This window comes from Chiloscyllium punctatum, chromosome 12, assembly GCF_047496795.1.
Source record: "Chiloscyllium punctatum isolate Juve2018m chromosome 12, sChiPun1.3, whole genome shotgun sequence".
NCBI classification, from domain to species: Eukaryota; Metazoa; Chordata; class Chondrichthyes; order Orectolobiformes; family Hemiscylliidae; genus Chiloscyllium; species Chiloscyllium punctatum.
The window spans coordinates 60,839,162-60,851,812 of NC_092750.1; positions in this window are offsets into that span (position 1 = coordinate 60,839,162).

Genomic DNA, 12,651 nt, shown 5'->3' on the forward strand with positions numbered 1-12,651 from the left:
CATTGAGAAGCCAAGGCAATGAAAAGAGTAGCCCAAAGTGTCTGATATTGGGTCAACATTTGATATTGAGCAGTATAATGCCTCACAATGTCAGACACCCAGCTGCGATCCTAGGCTTGGGTGACTGACTGTCTGTGTGGAGCATGCAAATTCTCTCCGTCTCTGCGTGTGTTTCCACCGGCTGCTCCGGTTTCCTCCCCCAGTCAAAAGATGTGCAGAGTAGGTGGAGTGGCCATGCTAAATTGCCGTGTTGTGTCTAAGGATGTCCAAGGTAGGTGGATTAGTCATGGGAAGTATGGGACTATGGGCCTGAGTAGGATGCTCTTCAGACGGTCAATGCAGACTCAATGGGCCAAATGGCCTCTTTCCATACTGCAGAGATTCTATGCTTTTATACTTGGGAGGCAGAAAAGGACATGCAGCTGCAGGAGTCCTGGATAGATTGTCTGGACTGTAGTCCTGAGCCTGAGAGGCCATGATGAGAGGATGATTCATTTGAGTACAGGAGACAAGGTGGTGTTGTTCAATTGATTATGGGAAATTATCAGTAGGAGCTCCAGCAGGTAGCTGGCTGATTATAGAGATCAGGAGTCAAGTCCTCAACAGTATCTTAGTGATCTGGAGAATGGGCTGTGAATGTCGATTGCAAAGAGATTGCTAAGCTTTTCCATTAATGTTCAGAAAGGTTTGGTGCACTATGGAAACAAAGAGCTCTGTTTATAACCTACGTCCAGTCCACGTGCTTCTATCTAAGTAACAATACTTCAGATTTTCACATTGCAGTCATGGGTTTTCTGTTGGTGAATGAGGTGGATATTGTGTAAACTGGAACTTTGATTAAGCACCGTCTTGGGTGGTGCAACTGTGAGATCAAGTCACTTGTACCTCCCAAACCTGTGCCTAGTGCTAAGCTCTCATTAGATAACAGTGGAATGTATTGTTTACAAATGATATTAGTTTTCAATCATTTTATTAACTAAAATTTAAACAATCTCTTCAGCATGAGACAAAAAGTCATGTTTTTACCTACATATATAATAGTCGTTTCACCCCTTGAGCTTGCTCTATCATTCAGTTAAATCAATAGTGAACCTCAACTTCATTGTCATGCCATCTCTTAAACTCTTTGAGTTACTTGGCAGTCAAGAATCTACTAATTCAGCCTCAAAGTTATTCAATGACCCTGTCTTCACTATTCTCTAGGGAAGAGGATTTCATAGACTAATGACCGTTTTGAGGGAGGAAAACAAATTATCTCATACAGTCATAGCGATGGACAGCATGGAAAAGATCCTTCAGTCTAACTCGTCCATGCCGACCAGATATCCTAAACTAATCTGGTCCTATTTGCCAGTACCTGGCCCACATCTCTCTCAACCCTTCCTATTCATATACCTATCCGGTATATGAATTGTCATTAAACATTGTCATTGTACCAGCCTCCATCACTTCCTCTAGCAGCTCATTCCATACACGCACCACCACACACTGCATACAAAGGTTGCCCCTTAGGTCCCTTTTCAATCTTTTCCCTCTCACCCTAAACCTGTGCCCTATAGTTCTGGACTCACCTGCTCCAGGGAAAAGACCTTGTCTGTTTACCTTATCCATATCCCTCATGATTTTATAAACCTCTTAGATCACGCCTCAGCCTCCAATACTACAGGGAAAACAGCCCCAGCCTATTCAGCCTCTCCCTAAAGCTCAAACCGTCCAACCCTGGCAACACTCTTGTAAAACCTTTCTGAACCCTTTTAAGTCTCACAATGTCATTACTGTAGGAAGGAGACCAGAATTGCACACATTATTCCAAAAGTGGCCAAACCAATGTCCTGTATAGCCACAACATGACCTCCCAACTCCTATACACAATGCTCTGATCAATGAAATCTTTGGGTTAGAAAACTGGGAGTTAAGTTTCAGCAGCTGATGACCTGAGATCAGTGACTTCAAACAGTGTTGTGGAGCTTTGATGGAAACAGGGTGCCCGGTGAAGATGAGGTCAGAAACTCAGCTCCAGAATCAGGTGGGATACCAAGGTTACAAACAGACAGGCCTCATCACAGGCTGTTACCAGGGAGATGGAGGCCGTTGGCTTGCCAGGGATGCAAGTTTGGAACAAGGTGTGAAAACAACAGTTTCTGTCTTCCCAAGATTTAACAAGATGACGTTTAATATCTGGCTTTCTGTATTTGCGGTACAGGATGTTGGATAAGCAACATCATTCAGCCACCTCGTGAGGTAAAGGAGCCGAGTACAGATGGACTCCACTACTGAATGGAATAAATAGTGATCTGGTCAGTTGTTGGTTGGGGCAGACAACTGTACTGATGAACTATGTCACACTGGATCACTTACCAATAGCCTTTGATTTTGAATCAAAGGTGATTTATTAAGCCTGGAGACAGTTTAGCAACAAAACCAAATGACCAGGGTATGCCATACCAATGTATATGACTAGATCATTAGGACAATCTGAAAAATCTCAACTTTTGATCTGTCATTTACAACTGAATAATATCTCAATTTTTCAATGCCCTTGTCCCCATTAAAACTATGTCACTCCCCCCTGGTTGTTTGTCAAGGCTTTCTACTCTTCCCCCTTAGTTCCAAGGAGCTGACAACTGGTTTATTCCTCATTACTGGATCTGGCTGGACTATGTAAACACTGTTGGTTTCATCTCCCATCTCTCAATACTGCTCACTATTTCAGGATGGTGCAGGTACTCCTTGACTACATTCTCTTAAATCTCTCTCTCTCTCTCTTCCTCTCTCCCTCTCTCCCATCTCCTCCACCTCCATCTCCTCCACAAAAAAAGAGGAGAACTCAGGTTTCTTTCTGATGAAGATCATCCATTCAGTTGCCTCTACTACTTCCACCCTTGAACCTTTGGAATACCTCCACAGAGGCCAGTATCCTGTCACTAAGTCACCCTTTATTTACTGGTGGAGAGTCCTTGACACTGATCCAGCTCCTTCAGAACCGGCTCTCAGAATGAACAGAACTTCTGAAACTTCTGTTTATATCTGTCAGCCAGGGGTCCCTGATTGGACCAGGTTAACAGCCCCAATCAGGGAACTCATATTCTTAGATTAGATTAGATTAGATTAGATTACTTACAATGTGGAAACAGGCCCTTCGGCCCAACAAGTCCACACCGACCCTCGAAAGACTATACCCACCCAGACCCATTCCCTTACATTTAACCCTTCACCTAACACTACGGGCAATTTAGCATGGCCAATTCACCTAACCTGCACATCTTTGGACTGTGGGAGGAAACTGGAGCACCTGGAGGAAATCCATGCAGACACAGGGAGAATGTGCAAACTCCACACAGACAGTTACCCGAGGCGGGAATTGAAGCCGGGTCTGTGCCGCCTCATATTCTATAAGGTCTACCTGGCTGACCATGTAGGACTCTCCACATGTAAATAATGGTTGACTGGATGATGGGATCCTCGCCTTTGTGGAATTCTTTCACTTACAACCTTCCAATGTCTCTCTCCTGTTACTGTTCTGGCCTCTTGCCCATTCTGATTGTCAACACTTCATTATGAATGGCCATGTTTTCAGATGCTCAGGCCATAACCTCCTTAAATGTCTCCTTATCTCTACCTTTCTCTTTCTTTAAGGTACTCTTCAAAAGCCAATGTCAAGTGGAGACCAAATTTGTTGTATAATGCTGCCCTGAGATGCCTTGATATATTCACTGGCAGCAACATTCTCAGTTACTTAGGCCCTAAGCACTAGAATTTCAATCCTAAAGTTTCCTACCTTTCTGCTTCTCTGTTTTCCTTTCAATCGCTGCTTAGAAAATCACTCTTAACTGTTGGCACAATACCTTTGGGGGGGGGGGGGGGGGGGGAGGTGGTGTGTGGGGTGGGGGGGGGGATGTGAGGGAGGGGGCCATGGTGGCTCAATGGTTAGTTCTGCTGCCTCACAGCACTGGGGACCTAGGCTCGATTCCAACCTTGGATGAATGTCTGTGTGAAGTTTGCACATTCTCCCCGTATCTGTGTGGGTTTCCTTTGGTTGCCTGGTTTCCTCTTGGTGGAATGCTCTTCAGAGGGTCAGTGTGGACTGGATGGGCTAAAGGGCCTGCTTCCACACTGTAGGGCTTCAAATCCGTTATCACATTATGTCACTTAGTGTCAAATCTGATTTTTTGTCATATTCCCATGAAACACATTCACATTTTAATACATTAATGGCAGTATACAAATACAAATTGTTGTCAGCAACGGTGCTTTTAGAATTGCTGTGTATTCCTGTCTTAAAATGAGTTAAATTGTCTTTGAATCATTTAGTTTGCATTTTGTAACTCTATTTTGTAAAACGTAGTCTTACTGTGAAGAAGCAGTTACTGGATGCACCAGCATCATTCATTGTTTGGCGAACACAGTGGCGTGAAACTCTAGTATATTTCACCACTGGTAATCAGTAGCAGAAGAACAATTAAGTCATCTTTTATTCTGAAAAAAATTGAAAAACAAACTTGAAGGCAAAAGCAGAACACAGATTGAAGAGGTTAAAAGACAAGGTGAGGTAAGTATTGATTTCATTAACCATTGTAGGCAATATTTGATTTGCTACAAGAATATCTAACAGACGATTGATTCTCATATTGTCATTGTAAAGTGATAGTGAAATTCATTTCAATGTCTATCGTTATTGTTACAGGAAAGGACCAGTTTTCCTGTGACTATTCCTCTAAATCCACCAGCAATTCTGCACATCAATACTCAGTTCCATAATTGACTGATGTTTTACCTGTCAGACAGCGAGAAAGATAAATTCAGAACATCAAACTCAAAGGTATTTTCATCGACCTCTGCTTTTGCCTCATCACTGATTAGGCCTTTAAGCTACTTAACGTTTCCAGCTGTTTTGCGTATGGTTCATTTGCAAGGAATTTGGCCAGGCATTTGGTTTTACTTCTTGTTGGGATTTGTCTCTAAATAGGTGTTTTTTCCTCAGATCCTTTTGCACTGAGAGTGTGCTGGACTACACAAAAAGAGAAAACGTTCAAACTACCCAGCATTTCAGGCAGCATCTATGGAAAGAGACCTATACCGAGGTTGATGACCTTCCATCCAGTTGGATATGTTCAGATGCTTCTGACCGGCTGACTACTTCCAATACTTTCTGCTTTTATTTCCGATTTCCAGCATCTGCTGCTTACTACTTTTCAATCAGTATGCCTCCTTGATAGCCATTAAAACACTCATTCTACATGGGTAGGTTTGACTATCATTCAAAATTAAATCAGAAGTAGGAAACGAACATTGACATAAAACATTACAGTTCAATCCGTGGATGATTCGATGGTTAAAGCTGTCAGATGTGAAATCACTACAATATAATTTCGAGCAGGGAAAGTTATCTGTAGGCAGCCTTGCAGAGTAAGTTTGATGTAAGAACATCAGTAAAATGAGATATTGAGATATGATTTACACTGACTGATTCCTGACAAATGGTATGCATAAAACACTAGGCTGCAGCAATAATGCATCGCTTTCCGGTTACTTCTTACCTTTTTCTGTGGATTTCTGCTTATCAGGTTGAGAAATGTTAGTGCTGAGAAATGGAAACAGCTTTCCATTGTTCAACTGGTTTGGTCAGAGGTTAGGTGTGTTAGAGATAAAATATTATCTTTCCTTCTCCCCTCACCCCTTCTCTTCCCTCCCACAACTGCAATAGGGTCCTCCTTGTCCTCGCCTACCACCCAGCAGCCTCTGCATCTGAAGGATTATAAGCCGCCATTCCTGTTATCTCTAGCAGGCCGCCATGACCAGACATATATTCCCCTCCCTTCCTTTGTCAGCATTCCGCAGGGAGTGTTGTCTCCGGAACACTCTGATCCACTCCTCCATCAATCCTAACACCACCCCACAGCCCCACGGCACCTTCCCATGCGAATGCAGAAGGTGTAACACTTGCTCATTTACATCCCCCCTCCTCACTCCCTAAGGCTCCAGACACACCTTTCAGATGAGGAAGGGATTCACCTGCATTTCACTCAACCCAGTCTACTGTATTCGCTGCTGACAGTTTGGTCTCCTCTACCCCGGGAAAACATAATGCAGACTGGATGAGTACTTCGCAGAACACCAATGTTGTGTCTGTGAAGGTAACCCCGAGCTTCCACTTCAACACACCACAGTGTTTGCACACCAACATTTCTGTCTCAGGTCTGCTGCAGGGTTCCAGTGATACTCAGCACAAGATCGAAGAACAATGTCTCATTTTCCACTTGGGAAGCCTGCAGCCTCTAGGACACAATATTGAGTTCAATAAGTTTAGAGCTTGGTTGTGTCCTTCCATGTTTTTTATCCACCCCCCCCAAAACCCTGGTGCTGACATGACATATGTGGCTTTCAGCACAGCCAACCCATTCTCACTCACTCTCAGCTCTCGTTATGACTTATTCAGCTTCCCTTTCTGTCTTGCCTTACTATCCCTAATCCACTCATCTGTCTACCCCTTTCATATCTCTCTCTCTGTAGGCTCCATCTCCATGTATCCACTTACCTTTCCCCCGCCATCTCACCAACCTTGTCTCCATATAAATGCCACTTCTCCCAGCAGTGCTATCAGTTTTGCCGAGGAGTCATAAGATTCGAAACGACTCTGTTTTCTCTCAATGGTTGCTGCCAGACACAGCTAAGTTTTGCCAGCAATTTCTGTTTTTGACTCATAACCTCCCTTTGGTTTGTTCTGACAGTGGGTCCAGCCGTGCTCATTTCAACTTTGAATACAACTGCTTGCTGTTAAAGCCATTCAGAAACACCATAGGGAGACTGCTTCCCTTACCGCTCTGTTCAAAAGACATTCATGTAAATCCTGGTGACACCATTGATAAAATGACCCACTTATCAGTCTGTGAACAGTCTAGAACTGTCAGGTGAAGAGAGAAGTCTTACACACTACAACAGACAGCTGTATTAGATAACATATTATGTAGCTTAGCATCACCAATACCTGAGAGCCACACTCATTACAGAGAGACAACTGGTGGTGGTTTAACCAAAGGGTCACTGTACCTCAAGCAAGGGGAGATGTTGAGAAGGAGATTCCTTCACGGTAACCTCAGTTTGTGCAGGAATTGAACCCACACTGTTGGCATCACTCTGCATCACAAGCCAGCCATCCAGCCAATTAAACTAACCGAACCCAGACCTACTGTCGACAGATGCAAATAGGGGAGTGTTATAGAGCATTAGGAGTTGAAGAACCTTACTTGCTGATAAGAAATAAAGAAGTATTCTCAAAGGTAGTACATGTACAACACTCCCATTCTGGGTTACTCCAAATCGATAGCATCACTGGCTTAAAGCAAAAATAAAAGCAGTCACACTATAACATTTGCTATTAACCCCAAACTACATATATAGAAAATTAGTGTGAAGCAGACTGATTGAAACGATAAGTGATTCAAACCAATAGAATAAGTGTTGGCAGTTTAAAGCTAACATTGAGGAAGATCTGGCATGAGAGCAAGAAATATTAGAAATAAGACATTAATGATTATTTGTCTTTCATTAAAATTAAAGTCAAGTCTGATAGTAAAAGAATAATCTATGACAGCAGCTTTAATTATGCAAGAATCATAGAAATCTTGCATTATGGAATTAGGCCATTTGGCCCAACAAGTCCACACCAACCTTCTGAAGGGTATCCTACCCAGACACATTCTCCTATTACTGTACTTTTACCCCTGACTAATGCACCTACCCAACATATCCCTGAACACTATGGGCAATTTAGCACGGTCAATTCACCTAACCTGCACATCTTTGGAGAGTGGGAGGAAACCCATGCAGGCACAGGGAGAATGTGCAAACTCCACATAGACAGTTGCCCGAGGATGGAATCAAACCCGGGTCCCTGGTTCTGTGAGGCAGCAGTGCTAACCACTAAGCCACCATGCCGCCCCATGAGCCACCATGCTGCACCTAATCTCTTGGAAACATGGCCTTTGTAACATTGACTGCAATCGCAATAGTGTGGCCAAGCGACCAATGCTCTAAGCAACCCATGTCCAGCTTAAAAGTTGGCTAAGAAGCCTCTGCAGCAAGGCCTGATGGAATGCAAAGAGGCCAAGGTTACCATAGATCAAAAGCAAACAAGGATCAGCCCAGATCTGTCTTACATATTGAACAATGGAAAATTCTTTAAGAGATAATCAGCCAGAACAATGGGAGAGACAATATGTTCATATATTCCTTTGTTTCAGCCACTTTGCACCATGGAGTAATAATACCTAAGAAAGGAGGTGGATTCACCAAGGGTGACCTGGACTAACCTCTGAATGTTGTAACCCCTGCCCCGTGACCCCACTGGCTGAGGTCAGAGAACATTCCAGAAGGGTTGAGAAGAGGGAGGGTAAGAAGGGACACTTGGTGACCATTCCCTCAGTGAAGACTTGGCTGGTGAAGACTGTGAGAGACCCACCTTCATACCAAGATGACTCTGAGTGCCCTTCCTTCCATGTGACCTTCTAAGTACCAAAGCAGCAATGTTACAAAGAAATCAGCACCTTCACATACCATCCTAATTTGGCCAATCATCACTGTCGTTACCATGAGATTATGACTTCAAAGAGAAGTCACAAAACCATCTTTCTCAGCAATCAGACAGGGAGATCAAATGCAGCCCTGACAGTGTGTTGTACATCCCAGCAACAATTAAAAATTAATTCAAATTTAATATTAAACCTTTGAATACATTGTTTAATATCAGGTACATTGATCATTACAATCTCCCAAAATAATTCATCCTCTTATTTTTTTGTTGAAGGTTCTTGAATGTTCATTGTTTTAACAAAAACAAAATGGAAATATATTATTATGATTGAATTTTGGCAGTTCCTTTAATCCATCATGTTTCCTTTAAAAGTGTATTTAAAGAGAATTCCTGAGAAGTACAGCATTCACATTGCACACTAAAGTTCCTGACTTCACAGGATATTTAATTAAAACCCATTGCTGCGCCATCTCATTGGTCTCTTGGGGAAAAGGTGCAGCAGAAAGGTTCTGGTACAATTGTTTCTAACAGAACTCCAGCTTGCTGGGAACAACCATCTTTTCAGTGGTGAGAGAATGCATAATTAATTCTGAACATTCTTCATTTGCTTTATAGCTTCAGGGGTGAAAGCCTTCTATTTCCCTTAAGCTGCAGTATGCATCCAGAAAATACTGATTGAGTCAAAGTATTGGGAGACTGTGTGGATGAAGGTGTAACTCTGTCTATTCTATTTGAGTTTAGTTTTTTTTTAACAGATGTAACTACCCTTTACCAAAGCAGGAGTAGGTTTACATCGGCTAGTCTCTGAAGGTACGGACTAATTTTGGGTCAATTCTTCCTCTTAATACCTTGCTCAAATAACCTTTCCTCACATGTAACCTTGGGCTACTCGCTAATAAAGTTGAAAAGTGTGGTGCTGGAAAAGCGCAGCAGGTCAGTCAGCATCCGATGAGCAGGAAAATCGATGTTTCGGGCATAAGCCCTTCTTCAGGAATGAGGCTGGTGTGCCAAGCGGGCTGAGATAAAAGGTGGGGTGGGGAATTTGGGGGAGGGGCGCTGTGAATACGATAGGTGGAAAGAGGTGAGGGTGAGGGTGATAGGCCGGAGAGGGGGTGGGGGTGGAGAGGTCAGGAAGAAGATTGCAGGTCAAGAGGGCGGTGCTGAACCCGGGGACTGAGATAAGGTTGGGGGGGGGGGGGTGGCGGGAGGGGAAATGAGGAAGCTGGAGAAATCTACATTCATCCAGTGTGGTATAAAAGCTACCACTGCAGACTCTGTTCTTTCACTTGACATCTACAGGCCTTGAACTAGATTTTTATCTGTGCTTTCATTGAGAAAATCGCATCTCATTGAGATGAGATCTGATTCTTGAAGGGGAGGTGACCCTGGCTTTAAGTGGGTTGCTATCTTCAGTGCAATGTTTGCTGTGTACTTGCTGTTTAACCACAGAGATAACTTTTATTGCTCTTTAACTCGACAGTGGATGAAATTGTAACCAAAATAAATGTGACATTTAGCTCACTTAGGTTTTGTTTCATACTGGGAGATTCCAAATATTGATAATCTTTTCTGTTTAAAAAAAGAGGGCGACACAGTGGCTCAGTGGTTAGCACTGCTGCCTCACAGCGCCAGGGACCCGGGTTGGATTCCCGCCTCGGGTGACTGTTTGTGTGGAGTTTGAGCATTCTCTCCATGTCTGCGTGGGTTTCCTCCGGGTGCTCCGGTTGCCTCCCACAAACCAAAGATGTGCAGGTCTGGTGAATTCACCATGCTAAATTGCCCGTCGTGTTAGGTGCATTAGCCAGGCATAAATATAGGGTAGGGGAATGAGTCTGGGTGGGTTACTCTTCGGAGGGTTGGTGTGGACTATTTGGGCTGAAGGGCCTGTTTCCACACTGTAGGGAATCTAATCTTAAAAAAAAGTACTGTTACTTTCTTACTTAGAAACGTGTCCGTAGTATTTCTGGGCTGAGGGTGTCGACACATGCTCTGAGGCTGCTGACTTCTTATCATGATGTTATGCACCACTCTCAAAACATATCAAGGAGATAGCCTAGATTCTAAACTTTAATACTGTTTCTAGGTAAAAGCACTGTGATCCAGCTTGGATCCACTACTAGGCGTTAAGCAAAACTTTATTCTTACAACAGAGTTAAAATAGAAACAAATGAAGGATTGGCATAACTGGAACTCCATTGAAATACTTGTGAAATAATATATTATTTCATTTACTAATCATCAACTGTTCCAATACAGCAGCATCCCATAAACACACCCTTGGCACGGCGATTTAGCCAAACTGTTTCAATGTGATATGCTGTTCTCACCCCAGCAGCAGAAGAAAGAAACAAGCTGCCCCTTTTTGATCTTTAAGAGGAAGCCTCACTTTCTAAGACCTCACTTCAGCAGAAGGGAACTCAAGCTTTTAGCTCAGCAGTAAGCAGAAGCCTTCACACTAACTCAAACTCAAACTCAAACTCAAACTGAAAGCCTTTCTGGGACTGTGTGAGACTGACTGCACCCCTTTATGCTTCTCTTGTCTAATTAAAAAAAAATTCAGGGAGCTTAAAGCTGTTTACCAACTGCCTGTCTGAAGGAGGCAATGCCTTTCTGCAACAGAAACAGATAGACCAAATTTCTCTTAAAAGCAAAGTGCCATCACACCAGAGTGAAGCTATTTCACTCCTTCAATGCTGCAACATTATTTTATTTACAGCTGTCTGGTACATTGTCTAAGACCTACCTCTAAGTTATTCTTCCTCGTCTGATGTCCGCTTCCAGTTTCTTTACTGATGTCATCATTATACAGAGGAACCTCAATTATCCAAAAGAGGTGGGCAGGCACTATTTCATTTGGATAATTGATTCCTCAGATAATTGATTTTACCTTAAACAAGGGAAGCCATTAAACAAAGTCCCGGACAGCTTCAACAATCACAAGAGCATTTGTTAGTTTCTGCGAACTCAGTGTCGTGACAGAAAGACAGAAGCACCGCCTTGCACATGGGTTAACTTTCTTGGCCTTTTTTTGCATGAACGGCCCAGTAAAGTGATGGGAATACTGTTAAACACTTATTTTTGCAAAGGGCTGCATAACTAACCCTTACCTAAAAAGTATACAGTCGCTGACACTCGAGGTGCCTTTATTTCTTTGTTTTTGCCAGCATTTTCACATGTTCTTCAGTATGGGTAAATTGAATACACTTACCTCTTTGATGTAAGTAATCCAAAATTTAGATAATTGATATTCGGATAATCGAGGTTCCTCTGTACATATCATTCTCATTTGTATGTTCCATTATACTACAATGTCTGGGTACGAGACACCTCCTAAGAAAGAAAAAGATCAAAAGAAAGGGCCGTCTCTCAGATCAGACTGCACACTTGCCCCCCAATTTGTGAAAATCGGGAATAAGATCTGGGTACCTGTTTTTCCTAGCCCAGTTTCCCTATATGTAATTTGCAAAGGCAACATTTAACACTCAAGCAAGGAAGCAAGAAACTTCCCTGTTAACTTCCCAACATAAATCATGTGTCATCTCATGCAGGAATCATGATTGCAGTTCCCCCTATCTTGTGTAAGAAAGACAAGCTTTGCAGCCCAGTCAGGACATCCTAAAACGTTTTGTAGTCAAGTAAGTCATCTTGAAGTGCATTCACTGTTTAACTGCAATTGATTTGCAGAAAATGGGGGAGATACTAAATGAGTATCTTGCATCAGTATTTACTGTGGAAAAGGATGTGGAAGATATAGACTGTAGAAAAATAGATGGTGACATCTTGAAGAATGTCCATATTACAGAGCAGGAAGTGCTGGATGTCTTGAAATGGGTAAAGGTGGATAAATCCCCAGGACCTGATCAGGTGTACCCGAGAACTCTGTGGGAAGCTAGAGAAGTGATTGCTGGGCCTCTTGCTAAGATATTTGTATAATCGATAGTCACAGGTGAGGTGCCAGAAGACTGGAGATTGGCTAACGTGGTGCCACTGTTTAAGAAGCGTGGTAAGGACAAGTGAGGGAACTATAGACCAGTGAGCCTGACGTCGGTGGTGGGCAAGTTGTTGGAGGGAATCTAAAGGGACAAGATGCACATGTATTTGGAAAGGCATGGACTGATTAG